Genomic DNA, 12,931 nt, shown 5'->3' with positions numbered 1-12,931 from the left:
TACAAGGAACCACATAACCCAGTAAAAAACCATAAAGTGTCATTAAAGAACCAGGATTTCTTCTTCTGAGCAGATTGGGCGCGGTTGGGGAGGGGGGGCACTTTTACATTAAAAAAAGTCATTTAGTTATAAAAGCCATTACTAATAATAAAAGTAACTATGTTATATGGTTAGTTATTACATACTGTACTGTAATGCACAAACAGTGAGTTCCGTGTGCGTCATTTTTTAGACTTTTGTATGATAAACCAACCATTGGCACTGAGTCTCTTCAGAGAATCCTTGGGTAATAATAGTAATAATTCTTTTCATTTCTATAGCGCTTTTCTCACTACTCAAAGCACTCAGCAATTGCAGGTTAAGGGCCTTGCTCAAGGGCCCAACAGAGCAGAGTCCCTATTGGCATCTACAGGATTCGAATCGGCAAACTTCCTATTGCCAGTGCAGATCCTTAGCCTCAGGGCCACCACTCTGCCTTACCGCTGGTTTGACTTTGTATCAAATGAGCGGTTGCTCATGGAGTCCCTAATGAGGCACATCACCTGCATCACAGCACTATGGCCAAGTGGCGTGCTTCCCCGAGGGTGATCTGGCTTGCAGGGTCCTCATTGTTGAGGTCCTGAGTGGCTGAACCAGGTCAAGGGGACCCCCACGTAACATCATTTCTGGAGGGTGGGACTGGACCGCGTGTCTGCCTGATCCCAAGCTGTTTTGCCGTGTGGTGGGTGCAGTAACGTGCTGTACCAGTGCATGCTCCCCAACCTGGCCTGTATGATAAACTGGCCATTTGCCTGGCAGCATGTGTTATTAAATCCTAAGTCCATATATGAACCTTCATGAAGATGACCAGAAACACAGCCAGACAAGATCATTTTCTTGTATTTTATAGTTTATAGTTTTTAGTCTTTCAGGTTGATGATGATTCGCCAGTATGAACACTGGCCGCAGTGCCACCTGATCACACTGTTTCAACATATCTGTAGCAAATATCGGGCTCAAAATTGAACTGACGTATTATTAATTATTAGGTTCTGATACCGGATTGCACCCAGCACGCTCTTTCTGCTTGGCTGTGCAATTGAGCCCTGCAAAGGAGCAGCACGCCGATATGTGACATTCACGCCTTACACCCCATGCTGTTGTAATAATGATAGCACAGGTATTTTTACTTCAATAAAATATTGCATTAGGCAACTTGTTACTTTTAAACATAATCAGACCACATAACGCTTTTACTTTTAACATGATCCCCTACTGCCCTCGAGGTGGTGTTGCTGAGCTTAGCACTTTATGTTCAGCTCATCAACGTAAATGTAATAATTTCTGAAATACCAAGGCAGCTAATTGAAGCTAGGAGAAGGAATAAAGTGATCACCTGAGCATTTGTATCTTTGTGGACACTTCCATTACTTTCTACCCGTGGCTACTGAATATTTGTGTGAAACTTACATTCGTGTAGGCTAATGTACACGTGCAGACTACGAAATCCTTAAGTGAAACCCGGTTAAGGGTTTACATTTTCACATAACAGGGTTACTCACTGAGGACTCTGCGTCTGTTAACTTGTTTTGTCAGAGACCAATAACCGGGTTTCTCTAACAAGAATAGCAGTTGTGACAAATGTAGAGGGCGCAGCAGCCACTCAACCAGACACAGACAAATGCAGGAGGCACACAAATGTTTTTATTTTCTTTTTTCACCTGTGGGCAACGCCATCCCCATTTCCCACGGGCACACACAGTCCCACTAAGCACAATAACACACAATACACAATACTTTCTTCTTCTCCTTCTCTTTTCTTCTCCACTCCTCCCGGCAAGCTTGTCTCCCTCCTCCCGACTCTGGCTCACCAAGTAGTCTCTGTTGCCCCCAGTACTTCCAGGTGTGGCGGAAGAACCATTCACACGGGCTCTGGAGCAGCTGCAGTGCCCCCTGGCAGTGCCCTCTGATCCCAACATGGCTATATCCAACTCCATCTCCCATGAAGCCCTGCGGGAGTCCGAGGCACCGCTGCCACCCAGGGGGCTGCCATCTAGCGTTCTGGGGGATGTAATGCTCTGGCCACACTTGCTCCCCCGGTCCTTCCAAGGAAGAGGCATCACAGCCAGGTAAGGGCCCCGGCCATCCATGACAGAGTATACATGGCATTTTTGAAAATGGGTTTCTGTGAATAAACAGGCTATTAAAACACATATATTACTATTATTATTATGTATTATTATTGTATTATGTATTATTATATGTACTGTATTATTATTGTATTATTATTATGTATTATATAATAATATGTATCATTATTCTATTATTCTATGAATTATTATTATTATATGTATTATTATTATTATTATTATTATTATTATTATTATTATTATTATTATTATTGTATTACGAATTATTATTCCCAGAGGAGGCTGCAAGATCAGATCCACGACATTCTTCTTCCATCTCAACAGTGGACTGCAGAAGCCCACCTCACAGCACATCCATCAGCTCCTGCAACACAATGACGATTCTAACCAGGACATCCATTAACCTCCATCTAAACCATGGACACCTCTTATCATGCCATCTTATCTCTCCCCATCAAGAGTCCATACTACTTCTAAACTTCTAGTTTAGTCGTTGACTCCCCGTACCACCCCATACCGTATCATTTTCTTAGTCTTTGTAACACCAGGGGCCTCATGTATAATGCTGTGCGTAGAACTCACACTATAACATGGCGTAAGCACAAAACCGGGAATGCACGTATGCACAGAAAAATCCAGTTGCATAAATCTGTGCGTTTGCCAACTTCCACGTTCTTCCGCTGCATAAATTACAATCAGCGTGAAAAGTAACGCACATGCACGCACCCGCTGCCCCACCCCAACTCCTCCCAGAATTACGCCTCTTTGAATATGCAAATCAATATAAATAGCCCTTAAGCTCAGCGTTTTGTGAAAAGACAATGGGAAAAGCAAGAGGGAAAATAGAAGAATTTCAGCGAATACCAAGTGGAGGCAAAGAAAAACGTACTATTTGTTGGTTTAAACAGTGGTATAAACAACAAAAGGAAGTTGATCGAGTGACAGAGTGTCGGAGAAACTCAAAAGTTCAAGTTCACAAAGTCGCACAGTGTCCGAAATAAAAAAGAAGCTGTCATATGTTAAAGTCGCCATGAAAAGGCATGTTGTAGCCCACAGTCTGAATGTCATATGAAAGTTTATTAGGGTACAGAGAAAAAAAAATAGGCAAACAGTGGGAAAAAAGCACGAAATGTCAACTTTAATCTCGAAATTTCCACTTTAATCACATAGGTTATTTTGTCATTAAAGTAGAACATCATAAACTTCATCTTAAAATCGTTTCATTTACTAGTTTCTCAATCCCATCATAACTAAAGTAGCATATTAAATGCTTTGTTTTGTATTTGATCTTCTATGTGCTCTATATGGGTGAATCACTACGTGCTTCCGGGCTTTCTCTTCCTCTGACAGTACACAGAATCCATTACATTCGTAATATTACAGCTCTCTGAATAATTAAAATACTGAGATGTATACGTGATATCTTTTTCATGATGATAGGAATGAAAGCATATTATTAAACATGGGAGCACAGTGGCACAGTGATTGTTTATGTCTCATGCAAGATGCTTGCTGCGCCATGCGCGACTGTCGATGAAATACTTTATTGTAGCAGTACTCTCTCTTTCAAACGTATTAACCTTCAATTCCTGTCCTTACTTTTCTTTCTCCAAATACCCAATCACCACACAATCATCTCTGTAATAGGTGTTAAGCCATCTGTAAGCTTAGAACGGTGATTCTTCAAAATGTTTAAGGAACATCGAAATATCTTCGTAGTACATGTTTAATTATTCTATCCATCTATCCTTCCAGTGTCGTGTCAGCACCAGCAAGAATACAGCGCGAGGCAGGAACAATCCATGAACGCTAGCGCTGCAGCACCGTGTCCTCACATGTTTAATTATTAACAATACAGATTATTTAAATGAAGTTAAAGTTTTATCTGTATAATATAATCAACATATTTTGCTACATTTCATCTAAAAAATTATATTGTCATCATATGTAAATACACACTTTATAAAGTGGCTCAGGTTGTGCAATATTATAACTGTAGTGCAAGTTTACAGTGAGGTAATTATACTTATAAGTACAAACAGTTCTACAAGGAGAACTTGATGGACTGATTGAGTGTGTTTAGAGTTCAGGGGATATTTGTGAACCGCGAGGTCCATACTGGAAAGTCTCTGAAGCGTTTTGCCGTTGCTGAGGCAGCGTGTGCTTGATGCTGTATACCGATAATTCTCTTTCCGATCAGCTGCTGCTGTGACTCCCCACTCAGATACAGTGATATAAATACTCCGAGTGGTGCAGTGAGAGTAATTTGGAAAAAGATGATCTGCTGTGGCAACGCTTAACGGGAACAGCTGAAAGAAGAAAAAGAAGGTGCAGTGAGAGTAACAACGCTAAAGCAGTTATGGTATTTGGAATACTATGGCTATTCCCTGGACCATTATATTGTTACAGGTTAATTACATTCAGATGCATTACACTAATAAACAATATGCAGTTAGTTTCAGTGTATTTATAAACTCGCTGTGTCCATCATACAATATCTGAAAATAAAGAAAGGTGAAGGTCTCAGGAATGTTGACCTGCTCAGGTCCACAAAACATTTTAAGAGTCATCTTAGAAAAGAGAAAATCAGCAATTTCGGACATGTCTGCTATTGCACAATTAGAGCAGCAACAAACCATGGAATTAAAGAACGGGTTTAATCAACAACAAGAATCAGCACCGAATGAAGCAACTGGTTGGAGTGAAATTAGTTGGAGTTTGAGGCCCTGACTTAGTTGGTCTTCTGTCACTTCACATTTCATTTCTGTTTGGGTGCCATTTAAGGAAAAGAAATGAAGCAATTCAGAGGAACGATTAAGAAATTCAGGGGAACAAATCTTAAAACAAATCAATTCAAAATCAAGTCAAAAAAATTAGTTAATTAGCAGCAAAAACATGTCACTAATTAAGAAGAGGGTTAGAATGAAAACCTGCAGCCACTGTGGCCCTCCAGGACTGGAACTGAGGACCCCTGCACTAATGACATTGCAGCTTGTAACCTTTTAGACCACACCCCCTAGCAACGAGTCACCGCATCATGGCGACAAAACCACAAAATGGTGGCACATCATGATAGGATTTATTTTTAGAACCATTCAAATGAATTTAATTCCATGATTGCTGAAATGTTTTTTTGTCAACCCTCTCACCCAAATGCTTCAGAAAAGCCTTGCCAACAAGCTGTCAATCAAGTCCCACCGTAGGTCAGCCATTGATTTCCAGCTCAGCCGCTGTCTCCCCATGCCATTGTGGTTCCTCCTGGTGCTACAGGTAAGCTCAAGTGACATCAGAACACTCATTTCCTTAGTTGCCCATAGAGCTCAGTTTTAGGTGGTGATTCTTTGTATCATTTCATGTCATGCTGTCTTGTGTTTCAACAGAGACTGTGTGACAATAATGACATCCATTTCAGACCCAGACAGGTAGCATCACTGCATCTCATGTCAGTTGCACCATACAAATGCTTTGGAGAAACCAGTGTAAAACAATACCAATAAGGATCAACCCCAGTTTACCTACTGACCTCCAGATCAGTCCCTGACTTGTGATGACTCCCCTTGTCATATCACCCCTTAGTGATTCAAAAGGGCCTTTGTGGCACCAAGAGGACTCCAGTTCATCCTCTGACCTCCAACTTAACTGCTGACTCATGGTAAACCTTCCCCTAGTGCTTCAGAGGAGCGAGTGGGACACCACGCTAGTGCAGCCATCATGTCCCTGCTCAGTCACTGACTGTGAGTCACCAGTGTAGCAGAACTGACAATAAAATTCCTTTGACAGGAGATTTCAGAATTGCAATTTGCATAACTCATTAAAAAGACTTTCAGAATTTTTTTAAGGTGTTCTTTGGTGAAAAACGAGGAATACTGCTTCCTAAAGCCTCTTTCGCACTTCTGTGTTTACCTGTGTTCTTCTCTGCAGCTGCATAATCCATTCTTGCTCTTCACGCTGCCATTTTTTCCACACAAAGACACATCAAAACGCTCCATGGTGCACATTAGCATGTTTTAGACTGGGCTTTGGACCACATAGGATTCCTGATGATGAGTCTTGATGAAAATGAGCCTCAGCTCGGGACACTATCCTTCAGTTTTCTAATTTTGCATTTTACCTATGCCATCGCCAGAGAAGTTCCCGATTCTGAAGGTCCTTACCTGACCTCAGGTGGCCACATATGCCAGCCGGCTCCTGGGGCAGTTCACAGTGACAGGCTTAACGACTGTCCCCTCCACTCTTACCAACTGTGACTTTAATATCAGCTGCCCTGGAGATCAGCCTGTCAGCGAGACTCCGCTGGGCTTTGCTACTGTAATCATCAAGTCCACTTTTTTCATTAAACCAGCATATTGGTTTTTGCGTTGCTCGATCAATAAAACATTTACAGAAAGTTTCCTTTGGTAAGTTGCTGAAGTGTGAAGCAGTGCAGGAATCCGCCAGGACTTCATAGGGAGACATCTGAAGTGTGGCAGGTGTACCGGCGCAATCTCCTCTTTGCCCTCATCTTTGTGGGTAGCCACCCCAGAACTTTATCCTTCACCTTCATTTTTCACCTCATCATCTCTCCCCACCTAGTGAGATCAAAGGCACAGGTTCCTTAGAGCTATTTAGTCCATGAAACAGAATGGCCCTGCATTCTCATGTTAAGTGTAACCAAAGAGAAACATCAAAGACTGGCCCTAAGGAAGCGGACGGACACTTCACAGTGGAACAAAATTTACACAGTCAAGAGGCCGCCAGTCACTCGTGTCCTCTTCTGCGAAGCGCTGAATCAGAGAGCTCCCCCGGGTCTGCCGGCACTGCAGTCTTCCTCGGCTTATGCATATTAATCATTTTTATCCATCTGCGTTCTGTAAATAATTGGCGTTGGATTAGGGTTGTGCCTGGTTATTAAATCTAAAAATTCCATTAGAAAGTAATCAACTGCAGCCTTGACAAATTATAAAAGTCTAGTGAGGCTTTCAAATAAAATGGGTTGTATGGTTGTATTAGCTCTAGGCAGGGATCAAGCAAGAGGGCACTCAGTGGTGCAGGTGGGCACGTCATGATTTAAACTTGCCTGTTCTGGCCTTTGGTGGTCCAAGCGTTAAGGTCTGGTGTGGCTTAACGGCACAAGACAGTATCCCCCTGGACATTGCTGCTCATTATTGACCCAGGGGTTTCTAACGACTTTGTGGTCCCTCAGAAGGCTCCTCAAAGTGTAGCTGGGTGGAGAACATCCAGAGAGACGTGTCCTGAGACACTCATTACACTACATTACAACATATTTTTTATATAGCGGTCTTCACTGACTGTGCTGTGAACAATTCTTAGTTAATTCTTAGTTAAAATACAAATAGAAATGATACTGTTTACTAAATTCAGAACTGGTATACGTATATATAAATGGAGATTAATTAAAACACACAATGAACAAGGTAGAAATTCATTAAACATAAAAGGAAACCAAGAATATCTGTCCATTAATTAACTGATGAACTATGGCCAGTTGATTAAAACTGTAAATGAGAAAGTCAAAAACAAAGTCACAGTTCTGGAGACCTTGACCTGCTTCTGTGCTTTCTATAGTGGAATCTGTGCTGGCTGGCCACTCTGATGAGAGATTCTTTCCATCGGATGATTCCAATTGAGTTAAATAATGACAAAATATTGTTGTGATCAGCGTCATTCCCTCCAACAATTAACATCTCTGTTTTATCTGTATTTAAAGACAAGTAGTTCTCATTCATCCACTCCTTTAATTCACTAACACAACTAATTAAAGACAACATTGGAGAAACTTCATTTGATTTAAATGAAAGGTATAACTGGGTGTCATCTGCATACGAGTGAAAATTAACATTATGTTTCCTAATGAGAGATCCAAGTGGAAGCATGTAAAGTGAAAACAGTAAAGGTTCCAGTACTGAGCCCTGCGGGACACCATATTGAACTTCTATGTATAATGATGGAGTCCTGTCAGCACATTTCTGTACATATTGGTATCGATTTGATAAATAAGAACTAAACCAAGCGAGCACAGTGCCTGTATGCCCAACATCACTTTCTAGCCTGTGCAGTAAAATAAAATGGTCGATGGTGTCAAATGCTGCACTTAAGTCCAACAACATAATTACAGTGAGTTTCCTTCATCAGAGGATATCTGAATGTCGTTTACAACCCACGTTACTGCCGTTTCTGTACTATGACCAGTGCGGAAACCAGACTGGAATTTCTCAAATAAATTGTAGAGAAAAGTCAAGCAAAATGACACCTTTTATTGGCTAACTAAAAAGGTGTCATTTTGCTTGGCTTTTCTCTACATTCATAATGGCTAACATGGTACAACACCGTAGTACTTCAAATAAATTGTAATGCATAAGGTGTGACTGAAGCTGACTGGCAACTACTTCTTCTAGTATTTTAGTGAGAAACGGTAAATTTGAAATAGGCCTATAATTATTTAGTATGTGTGGGTCTAGGTCTGACTTCTTAAGTAATGGTTTAATAACTGACACTTTTAGTGTATCAGGTACTGTGCCATGCAATAATTAACTACTGATACTGTTTAGAATATTCGCTGCAAGAACATCCATTGCACTTTTTACTAGTTTTGTTGGCACTAGATATAGGGAGCAAGTAGTGGACTTCATTTTAGAAATTAAAGTTAAGACTTCCTGCTCAGTTACAGGATTAAAATTACTAAAGTGCTGAATGCAATGTGAGGCAGGGTCTGCTAAGCTAGTATGCAGTTTATACTGTGATGCTGAGAACAGGGATCTTATATCTTTAATTTTCTCATTGAAGAAGTTCATAAAGTCTGTACTGTTAATATCTGTTGGTATTTTGCACTGTTGATCTGAATTTCCATTTGTTAATTTAGCCATTGTTCTAAACAGTACCCGAGGATTTTTATTATTGCTATCTGTTATTGTAGAATAGTAATCTGAGCAAGCTTTAAAGAGGGCTTTTTTATATTTATTAACACTCTCTGTCCATGCAATTTGAAAGACCTGCAGTTTTGTTGTTCTCCATCTGCACTCCAGTTTTCGACACTCTAATTTAAGAGCTCGAGTGTTTTCATTAAATCAGGGAGAGTTTCTATGTGCTTTGATCACTTTTGTTTTAAGGGGAGCCACTGTGTCTAGAGCATCTCTCAAGGTCACATTATAATGTGATATTAGCTGATCTAAATTGTTTTCCACGTTTACATTTGATGTTAACTGATCTAAATGGTTTTCCACAATTACACTCGACTTACTCAAAGTATCTATAAATTTTGAAGCAGAATTACAATCTAGATGTCGCACTGTCTTTGATTTAATCTGTGAGTGTGTTGGCAAGCGCAGGACTAAATCAAATGTAATTAAGTAGTGATCGGAAATAACTTCATTTAATGGAGTAATATTTAAATTTTGAATTTCAACTTTGTAAGTTATAATTAAAACTAATGTGTGATTATGATTATGAGTTGGACCTTAGACATTCTGACAAAATCCTACTGAATTTAACAAATAAGTAAAACATTTGCTAAAAGTGTCAGTTTCCACATCAATGTGTACATTAAAATCCCCCATCAGTACCACATGATCATAATTTATAGCCAAATCAGATAGAAGGTTGCTAAATTCAGTCATGAACAATGAATACTGCCTTGGTGGTCTGTAGACTAACACTATAATTGTGTTGGAATCTATTTTAATATTTAAAATGAATGCCTCAAAGGATGTAAAGTTGCCTAAATTTTTAGAAGTGATTTGCATTTTGTTACAGTGAATTATTCCAAGTCCTCCTCCTTGACCAGAATCTCTAGACTTATGAAGGAACGAGTATCCATCTTTTGACACCTCGGCTAGAGGAACAGTGTCACATTTACTAAGCCAGGTTTCAGTGAGAAGACACAGATCAAATTTTGTACTTAATCCTCTTTAATAAAATCCCTGTGTGCGTCCAGGTGTCCGTGTGTGTGTGTGTCTTCTGGTGAAGTGCGCATGCGCAGGGCACGGTGCGATGCGCGATATTATTGTCAGAGAAAGTTACAGGCGTTTTACGGAAATACAAACCAGTATTACTGCGAGAGGAAATTAATGGTACACAATACAGTGACTCATATTACAGCCACATACAAGCCAGTATTACTGTCAGAGGAGATTAAAGGCATATTACCGACCCGCACACCTGTATTACCGCCAGAGAAAATTAAAGGTATATTACGGACGTACAAGCCAGCGGACGTACAAGACAGTATTACTGTCACAGAAAATTAAAGACACACAACACACGGCGGCAGCCCACGAAGAACGGTCAGCTCAGCAAGTAAACATCAATAAAAGAAAGGCTGAAAGAAAGAAAAATACGACCAACAAAAAGAATGAGGTCAAAGTCCCTTGCCATTTAATATAGACTGTTCCTACTAATGTTTATGCACTACTGTTCTAGTGCCCGTTATTGTAACGGGCTAAATGACTAGTATAATATAATTTACCAAAACAGCTTTAGTGCCAAGAGAGCAAATGTTCAATAAGCAGCATTTAAAACTGCATGCTTCTTTCTGAACTGGTGATATATTTTTTGTTTTACTTTAATTTAATTTGAAGTAAATTTCTATTACAGATGCCCCTGGTGGAGGGTCTGGTTTTATCCCTTGGTCTAATTATACACCTTATTTTTTGGTTATCAATTAATTTAAGTTTTTGTATCAAGACTAAATTTACTGGATGCTCCACAACAGGGATTTTGGGTAACAGCTTCAGGATAATAACAATTCTTTTCATTCTTGTCTCTATGGTAGTTCTTGTCTATGATGTTTAGTTTTTTATTGGGTTTTGGTGCTATGGTTATATGAAATTGATTCATTTCTGTGTCCAGTACATTCTCTATTCTGTCACTGTGCAGCTCACTGGCAGTATAGCAACGAGAAGCCAGGAGATGAAAGCAGAGGCACACATCATAGAATGTGAAGTGTCAAAACAATAGGAACCAAAGGATCAGATCCATCCATCCATTATCCAACCCGCTATATCCTAACTACAGGGTAACAGGGGTCTGCTGTAGCCAATCCCAGCCAACACAGGGCGCAAGGCAGGAAACAAACCCCGGGCAGGGCGCCAGCCCTGTGTGCAGGGCACACACACACACACCAAGCACACACTAGGGACAATGCACCTAACCGGCATGTCTTTGGACTGTGGGAGGAAACCCACGCAGACACGAGGAGAACATGTAACCTCCACACAGGGAGGACCCCGGAAGCGAACCCAGGTCTCCTAACTGCGAGGCAGCAGCGCTACCACTGCTCCACCGTGACGCCCAGGATCAGATCTAAAGGATAAAATAAGGGCAAGTGAGAAACCATAATTACACAATCCTAACACTAGGACCTCCTTGGGAAGTAAACTAACTTCAGTTAAACCTCGATTATCCATCAGGGGTCGGGGACACATAACTGAACAACAACTTTAAAAATGATATACAGTAGGTTAGATTAGTGAATAGCTATATTTACTTTTTAAACAAAACTATATTAGCCAAATATAATATAGAATTAACAAAATGAATTAATTCATTTAATATTGTAACAAACAGCATAATAAGCAAATACAACTCAGAGGTACTGGACTTTTACTTGGAGACTTTCGTTCCATAACAAACAGTACCCTGTCTTATACTCCATTATCTGGGTTACGCAGCACATTTCCAACACAATAAAAGAAAGTTTTCCCTACCAATCAGTTTATCTCCTGCCACTCACGTTCCTTTTTGTCTCTACACTACAAACACTCCTGCTTATTGTCTCCTGACACCCTACTCCAAACATCCTTCCACCGCACCTTCCTTTTCCTCCTAACTTCTCCTGTCACGCGTGTCCGACCCTCACGGAACAGAAGCCCCTCAACGAGTCCCATCGCTTACACAGCATTCATTCCGCCCTTTCTGCTCCCACACAGCGCATCACAAGCTGCCTGCTGGCCACAATATATTAACAAAACAGTATTTAAAAAGAAAATTACAATACAAAAGAAAGTTAACATTAATGCAGAATAACATCACTATCAGTGGTTTTCATTTTCAACATCTTTCGATTTTCTCGGCATCACGCTTTATATCATTCACTGTTGTTCTTCCTACTCCATACACTGAAGCAATACTTGAAGCACTTTTACCATTTCGTAAATGTTTAATAATTTAAATTTTTTGTTAGAATTCTAACACCACACGCTTACATTTATCGGCTATAACAATGTATAGTAAACTAATTATAACAAAAGAGAAAGGCTACGAAACGCTATTTAAACTGAAGGTACACTGTGATGTCAAAATGAGGCCTGACACTGTGGTGCTGGAGATGAACAGTATGCGCTAGCAGAAGGCCGTTCCAATGTCCAGAGCTCACAGCACTGGTTTTTTACTTTCTCATATACGAAATATAGGGAAAGTATTGTAATCATCCAAAATTTTGATGAATCTCGACATTTTAGACCTCCCTGATTCTCTTGTAGGGAAAGTATTGTAATCCTCCAAAAATTCCATTTCAAGTTTTTGATGAATCTTAACGTTTTAGACCTCTCTGAGTCTGATTTACTTTCTTGCAAGAAAAGTATTATAATTGTCCAAAAATTCAATTTCGAGATTTTGATGAATCTCGACGTTTATACCTCCTCAAGTTTGAAAATACCATTTTTGGAATTATGTTTGTGTGTCTGTCTCTCTGTGTGCGTATGTGTGTAAAAAAGATAACTTGAGTACGCCTCCACTTAGGTCAACCAAATTTTCCATACAAGTATTAGCTACAAAATGTAATTTTCTATCAACTTTTGGGCTATTTC

The sequence above is a fragment of the Erpetoichthys calabaricus genome, chromosome 3 (assembly GCF_900747795.2).
Source record: "Erpetoichthys calabaricus chromosome 3, fErpCal1.3, whole genome shotgun sequence".
Taxonomy (NCBI): domain Eukaryota; kingdom Metazoa; phylum Chordata; class Cladistia; order Polypteriformes; family Polypteridae; genus Erpetoichthys; species Erpetoichthys calabaricus.
Note: the sequence above shows the minus strand (reverse complement) of the source record.